This window comes from Ambystoma mexicanum, chromosome 1p, assembly GCF_040938575.1.
Source record: "Ambystoma mexicanum isolate Mex_15411 chromosome 1p, UKY_AmexF1_1, whole genome shotgun sequence".
NCBI lineage: Eukaryota > Metazoa > Chordata > Amphibia > Caudata > Ambystomatidae > Ambystoma > Ambystoma mexicanum.
Genome location: NC_090921.1, coordinates 734,824,808 through 734,837,056, shown reverse-complemented (window position 1 = coordinate 734,837,056; position 12,249 = coordinate 734,824,808). Strand labels below are relative to the sequence as shown.

The following is a 12,249-nucleotide window of genomic DNA, read 5'->3' as shown; positions in this document are numbered from 1 at the left end:
ACACACATACACTTGTGAAATTCGTTATTCGCCACAGTTTATGCAAATTAACAGTTTTTACAGTACGCTAATGCCATTGATCAGAATAGTCTCCGAATTGAAGTGAAGAGATTAATTGACAACAATCTTACACTTTTATTAAACCAGAAGACATGCATTACTTACCGTAATAGCATTTCTGATTATTGGATCTACTTAGATTCACATGCTGCACATATGGTCCGACATCCAGTGGTAACCGCGGAATATTGTATGTCGTCTTTCAGGGACCGAAAGGGGACGTCGGCTTAGGCGTGTCTGTAACACTATCCCCAAAGTATAGTGTACCCAAAATACCTCACGCGCCGAGGTCCCTTCGATTGCATTTTTTCTGCCATGGAGCCAAAGGCTATTTGTGAGTGAGTACATGAAGAGAGAAAGTAGTAAGACGTCTAATGTTTCTTCCACCCCGAGCGCGGAGGTATGGAGGGCGCATGTGAATCTAAGCAAATACAATCATCAGAAATGCTATTACGGTAAGTAATGCATGTCTTCTGATGTTAATCTGCTTAGAATCACATGCTGTGCATAGACTAGCGAGCAGGAGTTGGAGGTGGGTTGTGAGAAGGAACAGTAGAGAAAAGATGTCTTAGTATTGCTTGTCCCACCTGAGAATCAGACCTAGAATGAGTGTCTAGGAAATAGTGTTTTTTTAAAAGGTGTGTACAGAACTCCAGGTTGCCGCTTTGCAAATGGACTCTAGGGGACCATTTGCAATGAATGCTATGGAAGCCCCAGTGCCCCGAGTAGTGTGCGCTCTAGGCTTGAAGGGCAGTTCTCTCTTAGCAAGAGTGTAACATAGTGTGATGCATTTGACAATCCACCTTGAGATAGCCGATTTAGAGACAGGATCCCCTTCTCTACCAGCTGCCACTGAAATGAAAAATTAGTGTGTTTTCCTCAGTGGTTTAGTTCTTTCCAGGTAGAACATGACTGCCCTGTGCACATCTAGTGTGTGTAGGCTTCTTTCGGCCATGCTAGTGGGATTCTGGAAAAGGGTAGGAAGTTCAATCGATTGGTTCACATGGAACTTCGAGATGAATTTAGGTGCAAATCTGGGATGCGTGCGCAGAACTACCTTATCCCTGTGCACTGTAACAAAGGGGTCTCGAACAGAAAGGGCCTGTAGTTCACTAACCCTTCTGATAGAAGGGATAGCCACTAGGAAGGCCACTTTCTAAGTAAGGTCTTTTAGACTTGCTTTATGCATTGGCTCAAAGGGAGACCCCATGAGCCTGGTTAAAACCACATTTCGATCCCATCCAGGAGTTGGGTGAGAAATGGGAGGATACATTCTTCTAACCCCTTCCATAAAGGCCTTAATCACTGGTATCTTCCACCACAACACCTTTTGTTGTGACGTGTAGTAGGCTGAAAGAGCAGCCAGATGAACCTTCAGGGAATTGAAGACCAACCCTGTGTCCAACAAATGGGTAAGGTATAGTACAATGTGTGTGGGTGAGCAATCAATGGGATTGACGCCCTTGATATTACACAAGATAACAAAACGTTTCCATTTGTTGGCATAGCAATTACGGGTGTAAGGTTTCCTAGCTTCCCTGAGTATGTCCATGCACCTCTGAGGGAGCTGTAGGTGTCCTAACTCTATGACCTCAGGAGCCAGGCTGCTAAATTCAGAGTTTGGGGCATGGGTGTAGGGTCTCCCCCCCTGTCCTGAGACATGTTGTACGGGCAGGGTAGTTTTACTGGTGGGGAGAGGGACATATCCATCAGATGATCGAACTAGGGTTGGCGGGCCCACATGGGGGTTACCAGTATCATGGTAACGTGTTCCTGGTGCATATTGTGCACTATCTTGTTGAGAAGGGAGTGTGGGGGGGGCCAGGTTATCCAGAGGCTGTTCCCTTGGAGCGGTTTGGGGGGTACCTGGAGGCGTAGTCTTGGCATTGGGCAGTGTAGTTTTGGCATTGGGTGTTCTCCTGAGTCACGAACAGGTCAATCTCTGGTAAGCCCCATTCTGCGAAGACATTGGACACGATGTCTTTGTGCAGACGCCATTCGTATTGTATGGGCAGAGGGAAATCTCTGCTGAGCACGTCCGCCAGAAGATTGAGTTCCCCTGGAACATGTTGGGACAACAGAAACATCTTGTGTTCGAGAGCCCATATCTAAATGTTTTGGGACAGCTTGGATAGCCCTGGAGAGTGAGTGCCGCCCGGTTTGTTCAGGTAATACATGGCTGTAGTGCGGTTAGAATCAGCACGGTCTTCCCTTGTAGTTGCATCTGAAAAGCCTTTAATGCCTTGAACACCGCTAATAGCTCCAGTAAGTTTATATGGTTGGACGCTACTTGTTGGGACCACACTCCATGCGCTGTCTGCTGAAGCAGATGAGCCCCCGCGAGAGACGTGTGTCACTGCAGGGGTGGTGAAGGTTTTCCCTTGACCACCACTGCAGAGAGAATGAGGGCTGGCGAGACAACTACCAGATCTTCGCATTGTCCGCTGGCCTGACACCACTTGCTGTTGAGCCACTCTTGCATGGGACACATGCGCAGACGCGCGCGTGGGGAACCAAGTATATGCATGACGCAATCATCCCTAGCAAACGCATGGCTTTGCGCACCGTTACCTCCTGACTGGCTACATATTGAGGGATCTGAAAAAGCATGTTTTGAATCCTCTCGTTGGAGGGGAAGACGAGGCAGTCTTTCGTCCGGATTAGAGCCCCCAGAAATTGTTTTACTTGACTGGGGACTAGACTGGATTTTTTCTCACTGATGGAGAATCCCAGACTAAACAGAAAGTCTACGGTCCTTTGGGTGTTCAAAAAACATGTGTTGTACAAGTCCCCTGTTATGAGCCAGTCGTCGAGGTAAGGGTAAACCGGGACGGATAGTCTGCGCAGGTGTGCTGCTGCTACTGCCAGTACCTTGGTAAACACCCTTGGTGCCGAGGCGATGCCGAAGGGGAGTACTTTGAATTGGTAATGCCTGTCCTCTATCATGAAGCTTAGATATTTCCTGTGCGCTGGCAACATTGAAATATGAAAGCATGCATCTTTCATGTCCAATGTTGCCATGTAGTCCCCCTGTTTCAATAGTGAGATCACCTACTGTAGTGTTACCTTGCAAAACTTGAGGTTTATGAATTTGTTCGCTGGGCGCAGATCTTGTACAGGGTGCATGGTGAGGTCCCTTTTGGGTACAAGGAAGTACACTGAAAACCCTTGTTTACCTGAAGATAAGGACGGTTTCTATGGAGCCATTTCCCACCAGCGCTTCCACCTCTTGATTCAGGATCTCCAGATAGTCTGGTGAGAGGTGCTGTGAGTGGGGAGGGCTGAATTGTGGAGGTCGGGCGATTTCCACGCAGTACCCGTGGGCGACCGTCTTTATGACACACTGGTCTGAAGTTATCCTCTCCCATGCTGTGAGGAAAGATGTTAAGCGCCTCCCGACATGGGACATGGGAGGGGACCTGGATCTGATGGTCATTTTTGGCCAGAGGATACAGCTCCTCTAGGATTGGGGCCTCTCCCTCTGCCGTGTCGCTGACCCGCCGGTGGATAGTATGCAGGGCTTCCTGAAGTTTGTCCAGCATTAAAGTTTCCTGTGCCATAGTTGTTCTGACTTGCACGGGACTGCCCTTGAAAGGACTGACGAGAATTACCTCCTCTCTGGGGTGGGTGGGGGGGTGGGGGTGTGAGGTCTTTGAGTAATTTGTTGCAGGGACTTAAGAGTCTCATGCTCTTTTTTGGCTGTTTCTAGGGCCTCATCGACCACCTTTCCGAAAAGGTGAATTTCTTCAATGGGTTTATTGATGAGAGCGGCCTGTGTCTCTGGTTTAAACCCTGAGGTACGAAGCCAAGCATGTCTTAAGTAAGGTTCCCTGGGCCAGAGACCTGCCTGCTGTTTCAGCCGTGTCCAGAGTGTCCTTTATTACATTCTGGTTCACTTGCCTGCCTTCGGCCACAATAGTGAGAAGCTTGGCCCTGATGGCTGATTGGACCTTCCTGTACTAGGTTCCATTGAGCGTCATCATAACTCGCCAGCAGCGTAGTGTTATTCGCTATACGCGTGGTATATGCAGCAGCCGAGGTGACCCACTTACCCCAGGTATATAACCTCTTGGATTCTCTATCTGAAGGCGCCTCCCCCGTAGCAAGGGGTACTCCTGCCCGTTTCCGCGTGGTAGTCACTACTTGGGAATCGGGGGTGGTGTATTGAGGGTCCGAAGGAGCTGGCCGAAATAACTTTTCTACTCTTGGGTTCACTGCCCGGGTTTGAGCTGGTGACACAAGGGAGGGGGCCAATCTTCTCTTAATAGAATTAAGGAGGGGAATGGCTTGGCTAGAGGGGGGTTTGTCCTTAAGAATGTCTTCTACAAAGTCCTGCTCAGGCACCGCCTCTTGAGTAGTGATTTGAAAGTGATATGCTGCCTTCCTTAACATGGCATTGAAGGCCATTTGGTCGTCTAAAGGTGAGGCCTGGCAAGCCGGGGTGGACGGAGGAGAATCCAGGCATAGAACATCAGTGTCCAGATCTTTTTGGGGGAGCGTCCACGGGTCCGTTCCCACTTGGTGTGTTTCTTATCAATTGTCCGTGGCATCCGCCTGGTACTCACTGTAGCCCTGCAGGAAGGAAGGTCCTTCATCTTCACTGTAAATGTCCAGATAAGTATCCATTTGAATGATGTCTTCATGATGGACGGGGACTGAGGGCTGATCCTCTTGTAACTGAAGCAGAATTATGATTAGGCTCTCCACAAGATCTTTTCGGGGAAGGATGTTCAGAAAAATAAATAATTTTCTCAAGACGATCCATGCACCCTTCAAATTTCTCCCTTGTCCACTTAGAGGAACTAGAAGGGCCTACGGGTGGAAAAACAACTTCTTCTGCCCCTTGATGCCGAAATTTGTCACTCAGGGTGTTGGAAAGAGGCTCTTGACTGTCCTGGTCATTATTGTGAGAATCGGGGCACCATGGCGTATCTATAGATGTGTCCGCAGCCTGCCCCATGTTTTTCGACGGAATAGGTATAAGCCCAAACACCGAAGTAATTATTGCGATACGGTTTGCGATTTTCGCCAAATCGGCATGAGATAGTGGTTTCCGAACGTCTATCGGCAGATTTACTGCCTAGCGCAGTGTTAGAGGGCCTAGCGGTAGGTTTTTTGCCTTGAGGCCTAGTTGTAGTTTTTGGGCCTACCGGACCTTTTGGGACCATCCAAATTCCACGCTTCGATATATAAACTTGATTTAGGGGTAGCGCCTGTGTTTGTTTTGGGATGCCCAGTCGTCAAATGCTGCTGCTGATGCAGGGAAGGCTTTGGATCTGAACGATCCGAGGAATCCTCCGAAATTTTCGACAGCCCTGCTGGCGCCTTCACCTTTTTCGACATACCCGTCGAAATACGTGGAGGGGTTGTATGTTTAGTGTAAAGTCTTTGTACGCCCCTGTCGACGGGTGTTGTCCCTGAAGCGAGACCAGAGTCAGGCCTTCAAGGGTCAGGGACAGGCATGGCGGACCAAGAAGTGTCCGCCTCGAGGTCCATCACATCCGCAACGGATGTTTGGCCATCGGAGGTGCCCTCGTCACTTTCGGCAGGTGTGGCGGTGAGGGAAGAGGGTTCCACCTGCGACATACGGTACGCAGCCCACCACTTTACACGGCACTCCTTAAGGGTCTTAGGCCGAAGGAGTTTACAAGCCGCACACCGCTTCTCGTTGCGATCTATGGGGAGACAGGAGTTGCACATCCTGTGCTCGTCCTTCCACGGGTATCTGACCCTACACTTAGCCAGAGTCCTTTCCATAGCAAAAGGGAAAGATGACCAGACCTAGAGGGTAAAGAGCGGGAAAGAGGAAAGACATAACAGAAATATGGCCACCCCGACCCCACTCTCCCTACTGTAAAGGCCGGCCAGAGGGCCCGGCCACGTGGATACTTCAGCTACCGGATCTTAAGCGCCGAAATCCACCGCCGTAGACAAGTCCCCCGCAGTTTTCGTCAAAGTTGTTCTTGGCGTCGAAATGACTTAAGGGGGAATAACCGAAAAGTCGGTTTAGGATAAACAATGTCTTTAATGTAAGAACTCTGCTATAGGGCGACCGTTATCTGGGCGGAAAAAACAATGTGAGGGACCTCAGCACGCGAGGGATTTTGGGTACACTACATGTACAGGGATAGTGTTACAGACACGCCTATGCAGCCGTCCCTTTTCGGGCCCCCGAAAGACTAGATGCAATACTCTGCGGTTACCATTGGATGTCGGACCATATGCACAACATGTGATTCTAAGCAGATTAACAAGCATCAGAAAGAATATCACAGCATAGGACCTCCAAACAGCTCAGCCAATGGACTACACTTCGAAATAACAAATGACCCTTTGCATGAACAGAAATGCACCTCCTGGAGTGTAAAGGCATTTTTTTATTTAAGCCTTTTCCTTGCAGTTCAGACAGTTGATATATGATAATGCTACTTACCTGTAAAAGACGTCTTGCTGTTTTCTGTTTTAGAGTTTCATGCTCAATGTCTGCCATCGAATTGTCAGGCCAGATTATTCCAATTTGTGGGGAAAGATTTTCATAGTAATGATATATCTTCCTGACCTGCGTCAACCCTAGAACATTTTGCTTTACTGGTGGATTATTTTTCTTTATACCTTAGTTGAGTGGGAACCTTTTTCCACACAGTTTTTTACTCTTTTTATGGGTGTCATTTCTTAGACTCTCCATAGTGTCTTTTATAATTCTATCCTCTTTGAAAACTTTTGGCAAATACTGCCCTTTGATGCTGGGTTGCCCTTTGGGCTCCCCTTTAAACTGTAACTGGCTAAACTAGAGTGAACTACAGCCCCCAAGGGTAGAAAGGATCTTTGGATCCCTTTTACATTTTATTTGGTGAAACCAGCACACCCCACCTTCTGTGGAGTGCTGGGGAGATACAATGTATCCCTTTTCACACCAAAACTGTAACAGTTCTTTTACAGGGACAACCTTACCTTTAATAGCTGGTGGAAGTGTCATCTTTTATTAATTCGGTGCACCTTCACCGCAGGCTGTTTGCACAGCCCCGGTAAAGGCACTCATGGGTGATCATTTTACCAAAACAGCCTATCTTTTTTTTGTGCCATTTTAGTGTTTGTCCTTCCTTCTTCCTTCTCCTGATATCCAGGGTGGGAAATTCTTTGGTGTGATTTTTTTTTATCTTCGGCGGGAGTCCCATGGATTCCCCGTCCAGGCGCCAGTCTTTATGTGAAGGCAGGAAGCGAGGGAGGAGTCCAAAACTCCACAGCCCTTAGTTTTCTTCATTGCCTGAATGGTGACAAAAGCCATTGTGGGGCTGGCTGGCCAGACCGCCCTTTGTTGTAAAATGCAGAAGTTGTGCTGTAGTTCTTGTTAAATCCTCCGAATCTGGAAGCTGAAGACAAGTAGACCACTGGAACAAAACCCAAAGAGTGATGGAGGAAAAGCGGCCGAGACGATAACCAGCGATCGGAGAGCCTGCGTCTGCTGTAGCCCTTCCTTCGACCTGGCGACTCTGAAAACGATGACCCTGGCCCAGAGCCTGGTGAGACCCACTAGACTCAAGAAGACCTGCATTTTGAGCCATCCCACGCGGTGCTGCGACCTTGTGGGGCTGCAATACCCCAATACCATGGGACCTCGAGCCATTCTGCGGTGCACAGTGTTCCGAATTCCGAATCTCGCTGAAACTCTGTGGCCATCCTGCTGGATCTCCAGAGACATGAATCAAGTCCGATAAGTCCCCTCACCAGAGTGCTGGACCTTTGTAACAACAGGAATCCGACCAGCGATATTCTGTCTTCCTCTGTGCTCCTGAAAACCTTGCCTAGAGCCTTCCCCGTTGATCCCTGCTGCAAAGTCCCTTCCAAGGTCCTGTTTTCAGTCACCACGACAAGGAATCCACTGACCTTGTTTTCCTCCTGCTGCAAAATCTTCTGTTCCGAGGTACTATGCTGGCTTGGGTATTTACTTAATTTAAGTCTCTGGTGATTCCTGTGTAGGTTTGGGCGTTTTCTGTGATATGGAGGCATCTTGTCCAGTTCACCCTGGCTCACTGCTGGAATCCTCCAAGGGTGTCTTCTGTGAAGCCCATGGACCCTCAACTAACTCTAAAATTAAAATACTCACCTGTTTGAACAGTCTCCCTTAGGAACTATGACTTTTGCTACTCAAGAACCGGACACTAGACCCTAGTGGCCCCCCCTTCTGCCAGTGAGAACACTCATGCTCCAGGAATAAGGGAAACACGTAAGGGATTGGGCTTTTTGCCTAGAAAAGAGAATATGTGTTTAAAAGTTACTTACTTGTAAAAGAAGTTGTTTGGTAACTAACTCAGTGAACAGTTACAAAAGTTCTTACCTTGAATGTGTGTTGCACTATTCTGAAAAGTATATGTAAGGTTGAGTTACACACCTGTGAATCGTTTGTGCCTCTTCCCCCAAAAGGTAATGCTGTTGGTGTGTTAGGGAGAATTCACAGAAATGTGTTAATTCCCTTCTACCTTAGAGACCCCCAGCTCTTTTTGCTGGATTTTAGGACTTTTTATCTCATGTAATTTTAATGTGATTTATTCTGTGTTTCTTTTGACTTTGCAGTCTGACAAACTTCATAGGCATCCTCTTTGCATTGTGTCACAGCACCTTCAGTACAGAGGCACAGGGAAGTCTCAGATTTCACAAAGGTTTAAAATACCTTCTCTTGGTAAAACTACCGATCCAAGAGCAGACAAGTGACATTGACTTTACTTACATTTTGTAACTTTCGAGACCCAGCACACACTATCTTACCACAGGGTGCTGGAGGGGTTACTTTGTATCCCCTTAGTCTACTTTCTCATGTAACATTTTCATGTTACCCTTCCTATAATTAATGGCTGGTGGCAGTGGTTTACTTTTTAGTACCATTGTGTGTTTTCACCGCAGGCTGCGTTTGCAGCCACGGTAAGGCACCCATGGGTGCCCATTTTGTCAAAGTGGCCCTGGTCTTTTTTCGCCATTTCTTGTCGGGAAGGTCCTTCTTAAGATTTAATTTGCGTGCCAAACCAGGTTTGGTCCCTTTGTTCGTTTGGTCTTTGGCAGGATTCACGAGTGAATCCTGCCTCTGGCTCCAGTATGTCTGGCAGGGGCGGGAATTGAGGGAGATGCCCGAACATCCCAGTGCTTAATCCCCTTGGTTACAGGAATGCACCCAAAGGTGATTGGCCATCTGGCTGTCCGGCAACGACAGCCACTCTGCTGTGTGATTGACGGCTAGGCTGGAATGAATGGGAGAAACCTGCATAAAAGGGGAGGCTTTTTGGCTTGGAAGGCAGAGTCAACCACTGGACGAAGGAATCCAAGGAAGAACTTGGAAGAGATGCTTGCTGCAACTCCTGGACCGTTGGTTTGCCCAGTGAAGCCCTGCTGCTGTGCTGAAGCTCTGAATTCGCCTCCACTAGAGAAGCCCTGCAAGGATGACTTCTCCCCTTGGGTTGGTGGGACCAATCAAGTTCAAAGTAAGCCTATCTGGACATACTCTCGAAGCTGGTTGTATTTCCACTGCTGCTGGAACCGAAAAGACAGGGAGAGGAACACCAGATTGTGTGCGTTGCTTTTAAGTCAGACCCGAGCGCTAGGAAGATCAGGCTATTTGCTGTCAGACGCGAGGAGCTGAGACACAGAAAAACCACTGAATTGAAGTTTGCCCATTGCTGCCGCTGACCGTCCCCATTGCAGAGAAAAGAGTCCCCAGACGTCCTCCCTCTTGTCCCCACGACTGAGGCTCAGGAACAACATCTGCAGAGCTGTACAGGAACACAAGCCCGCTGAAACTTTCTTCTAACCAGAGGTACTGTAAAGTGTAAGAGAACTTACCTCTTGTTGTGTAGCCTTAATTGCTCTCAGTTGAGACCAGCTTGGTTACCTTGCTGAGTTGCTAAAGCATTGCCCCTCACAAGCCTCTCAGCTGGTGGCCTTTCAAGTGTTCTATTTTCTACAAACATTTCTACAAACATTGTGCAAGACTTTTTACCTACCTGCAAAAGAAGATCTTCAGCTCCCCTTGACATTGGGCAATTAACATTTGGTGTCCTGGCGGATTCAGTCAAAATGACCGAATACAAATGACCTACACCACCAAATTACCGAAAATAGATACTATTAAATGTCCTACTGACTAAATGTTCGTATGACATTTTGTAATATCTAATTGGTGGTGTAGGTCATTTCTTTTGGGTCGGATCAGCTGCAGGGTGTCCCCCGCAACATCACGCTCACTACACTATAAGGTATAGTGAGCAGGGGTATAGCCCGGCAGCTGACCCGACTAAAAATGTGTTTAAAAATTAAATAAAACTTTTTTTTTTTTTTTTTTTTTTTAAAGGACCCTGCAGTGCCGGCCCCCGATCACAAAAGTGAAAGGGCACTGGCAGTGCAGGGCCCAGCGAGACGGAAGGAAAGGTAAGTTGGGGTGTGGACAGGGGTGGGGGGTTAGGGTTTCTATGGATTTGGGGTTGTTTTACCTTTTATGACCGAATGGGCAATAAACGAACAATTTTGCATTACGTACATTTCTCATTTGGTCATTTCTGTGCGAACTTTTAAGTCGCGGTAAAACAACCCCAAATTGTCCTGTCTCCCTGAGAGATGCCTCTTTACCTCTGACTTTGTGTTTTGACCTTTCCCCCAGGAAAGGGTTAATTTACTCTGCATTGGAAGGTTTCTAAAAGTACTTACCCGTTTCTGAATTATTTGTTAACCTTTGTTTTATTCCTCTATTCTATCCTTTTCCACCAAACTCAGTATTGCTCTAAAAGTACCAGTGATAAATCAATGTCCACAGTGTCCTAGCTATTTAAGTCACCCGAGGGTGTAGGAATGGTCTGTGTGCCATCCCCAATGGGTATCATCTGATTAAGAGAAACTAAGTGTGTTTTGAATTATATTTAAGTGTTACATGTTTTTGCTCCCTTCAGAAGAAAGCTTATACGACTGACTATGAAAATAATTTTTTTATCAAGAAACAGAGTATAAGTGTTTATTTGGATAACTGTACTGTGAAACTGTGTCACAACATTACTGCTCACATTGTGTTACAGTTATGACTTTAAACAAAACTTCACTGTATCACAATCAGAGAGACCCCGTGTGAGGATTACATAGAAACAAAAAGGTCTCACCTGGGGAATGGAGCAAGGATTGATGAGGATTAGAAGACAACGAATATCCAGGTGGAGATGGATGTCTCCTTCGATATTCAGATGACAATTAGAATTCCCCCCGAGAAACTCCCAGTGAACCGGCACAAAGGCCAGGGCAGAGGAAGGTTCCCAGGGAAACCCTCTTGGGGAATAAAACCCTGTTGAGCTGCTAGGGAACGTAGACTCCTTGAGAAGTCCCGTGGATGTAGATTACGCTATCCCGGGAGTTTTGGAGATGACTGGTTGTGTCTTTAGAGGAACGGGGACACAGCAGTAATGCCCGGCCGGCTGATGAAAGATAGAGAGACAGAGTGATTAGTCTTGAAGTTGCCTAGAAATAAGATGAGCAACCCCTGAAGCAAGAATCTTACCAAAGGATCAGTTGGTAAAACGGTCTTGAGATGAGAGTAGTAGAAGACCAGGGAAGAACTAAGGGACTGGGCATACTAGACAAAGAGGAACAAGGCACAATAATGGTAAACAATCTAATGAAGTGGAAACTAGGAACGACATATAATCAAGGAGAGGAACTGAAGGCTATCTTACCGAGAATGACCAGAAACCCTCTCCATACGTCGAGATAACGGATGTCCCGAAGGATAGAAGGCAAAGGGTGATGGATCTGTGTATGAATAAACACTAAACTAAGATTCCACAGGTAACGAAACCAAAGCCCCACTCGGAGCTCCAAACTAAGCAAATGCCTACCAATAGGGAACCAAACCGGTCGGAGACGGTTGCAGGAAACAAATTCTTCAAAGGTGAGTTGCTTAGAAAGGCTCAGAGAACCCACGGGACGGAAAAGCACCGAGACGTCCTAAAACAACAAACACAATTCAACAACAAAGTTCTGTAAGGATCAAAAGGAGCAAAGTCACAATTGTTAGATAAGAACTAAGGCAAGTCTGAAGATAGGAAGTAAGAGATTCCCTAACACGAACTCACGTAGTGTTCGCCAGCTCCTTGGAGAGTAGCAACGCGTCCTTGTCCGGGATGTGCAGGTTGATAAGCCGTCGGCGTTCCATCCCGGAAACAT

At 47.2% G+C, this 12,249-nt stretch overlaps 1 protein-coding gene across 2 annotated transcripts in view; it reads right to left on the bottom strand.

Moving 5' to 3' along the window:
* The window catches only part of PIP5K1A (phosphatidylinositol-4-phosphate 5-kinase type 1 alpha), a 750,147-nt gene that overhangs the window by 128,441 nt on the left and 609,457 nt on the right, over nucleotides 1-12,249 (bottom strand). The window lies entirely within an intron of this gene.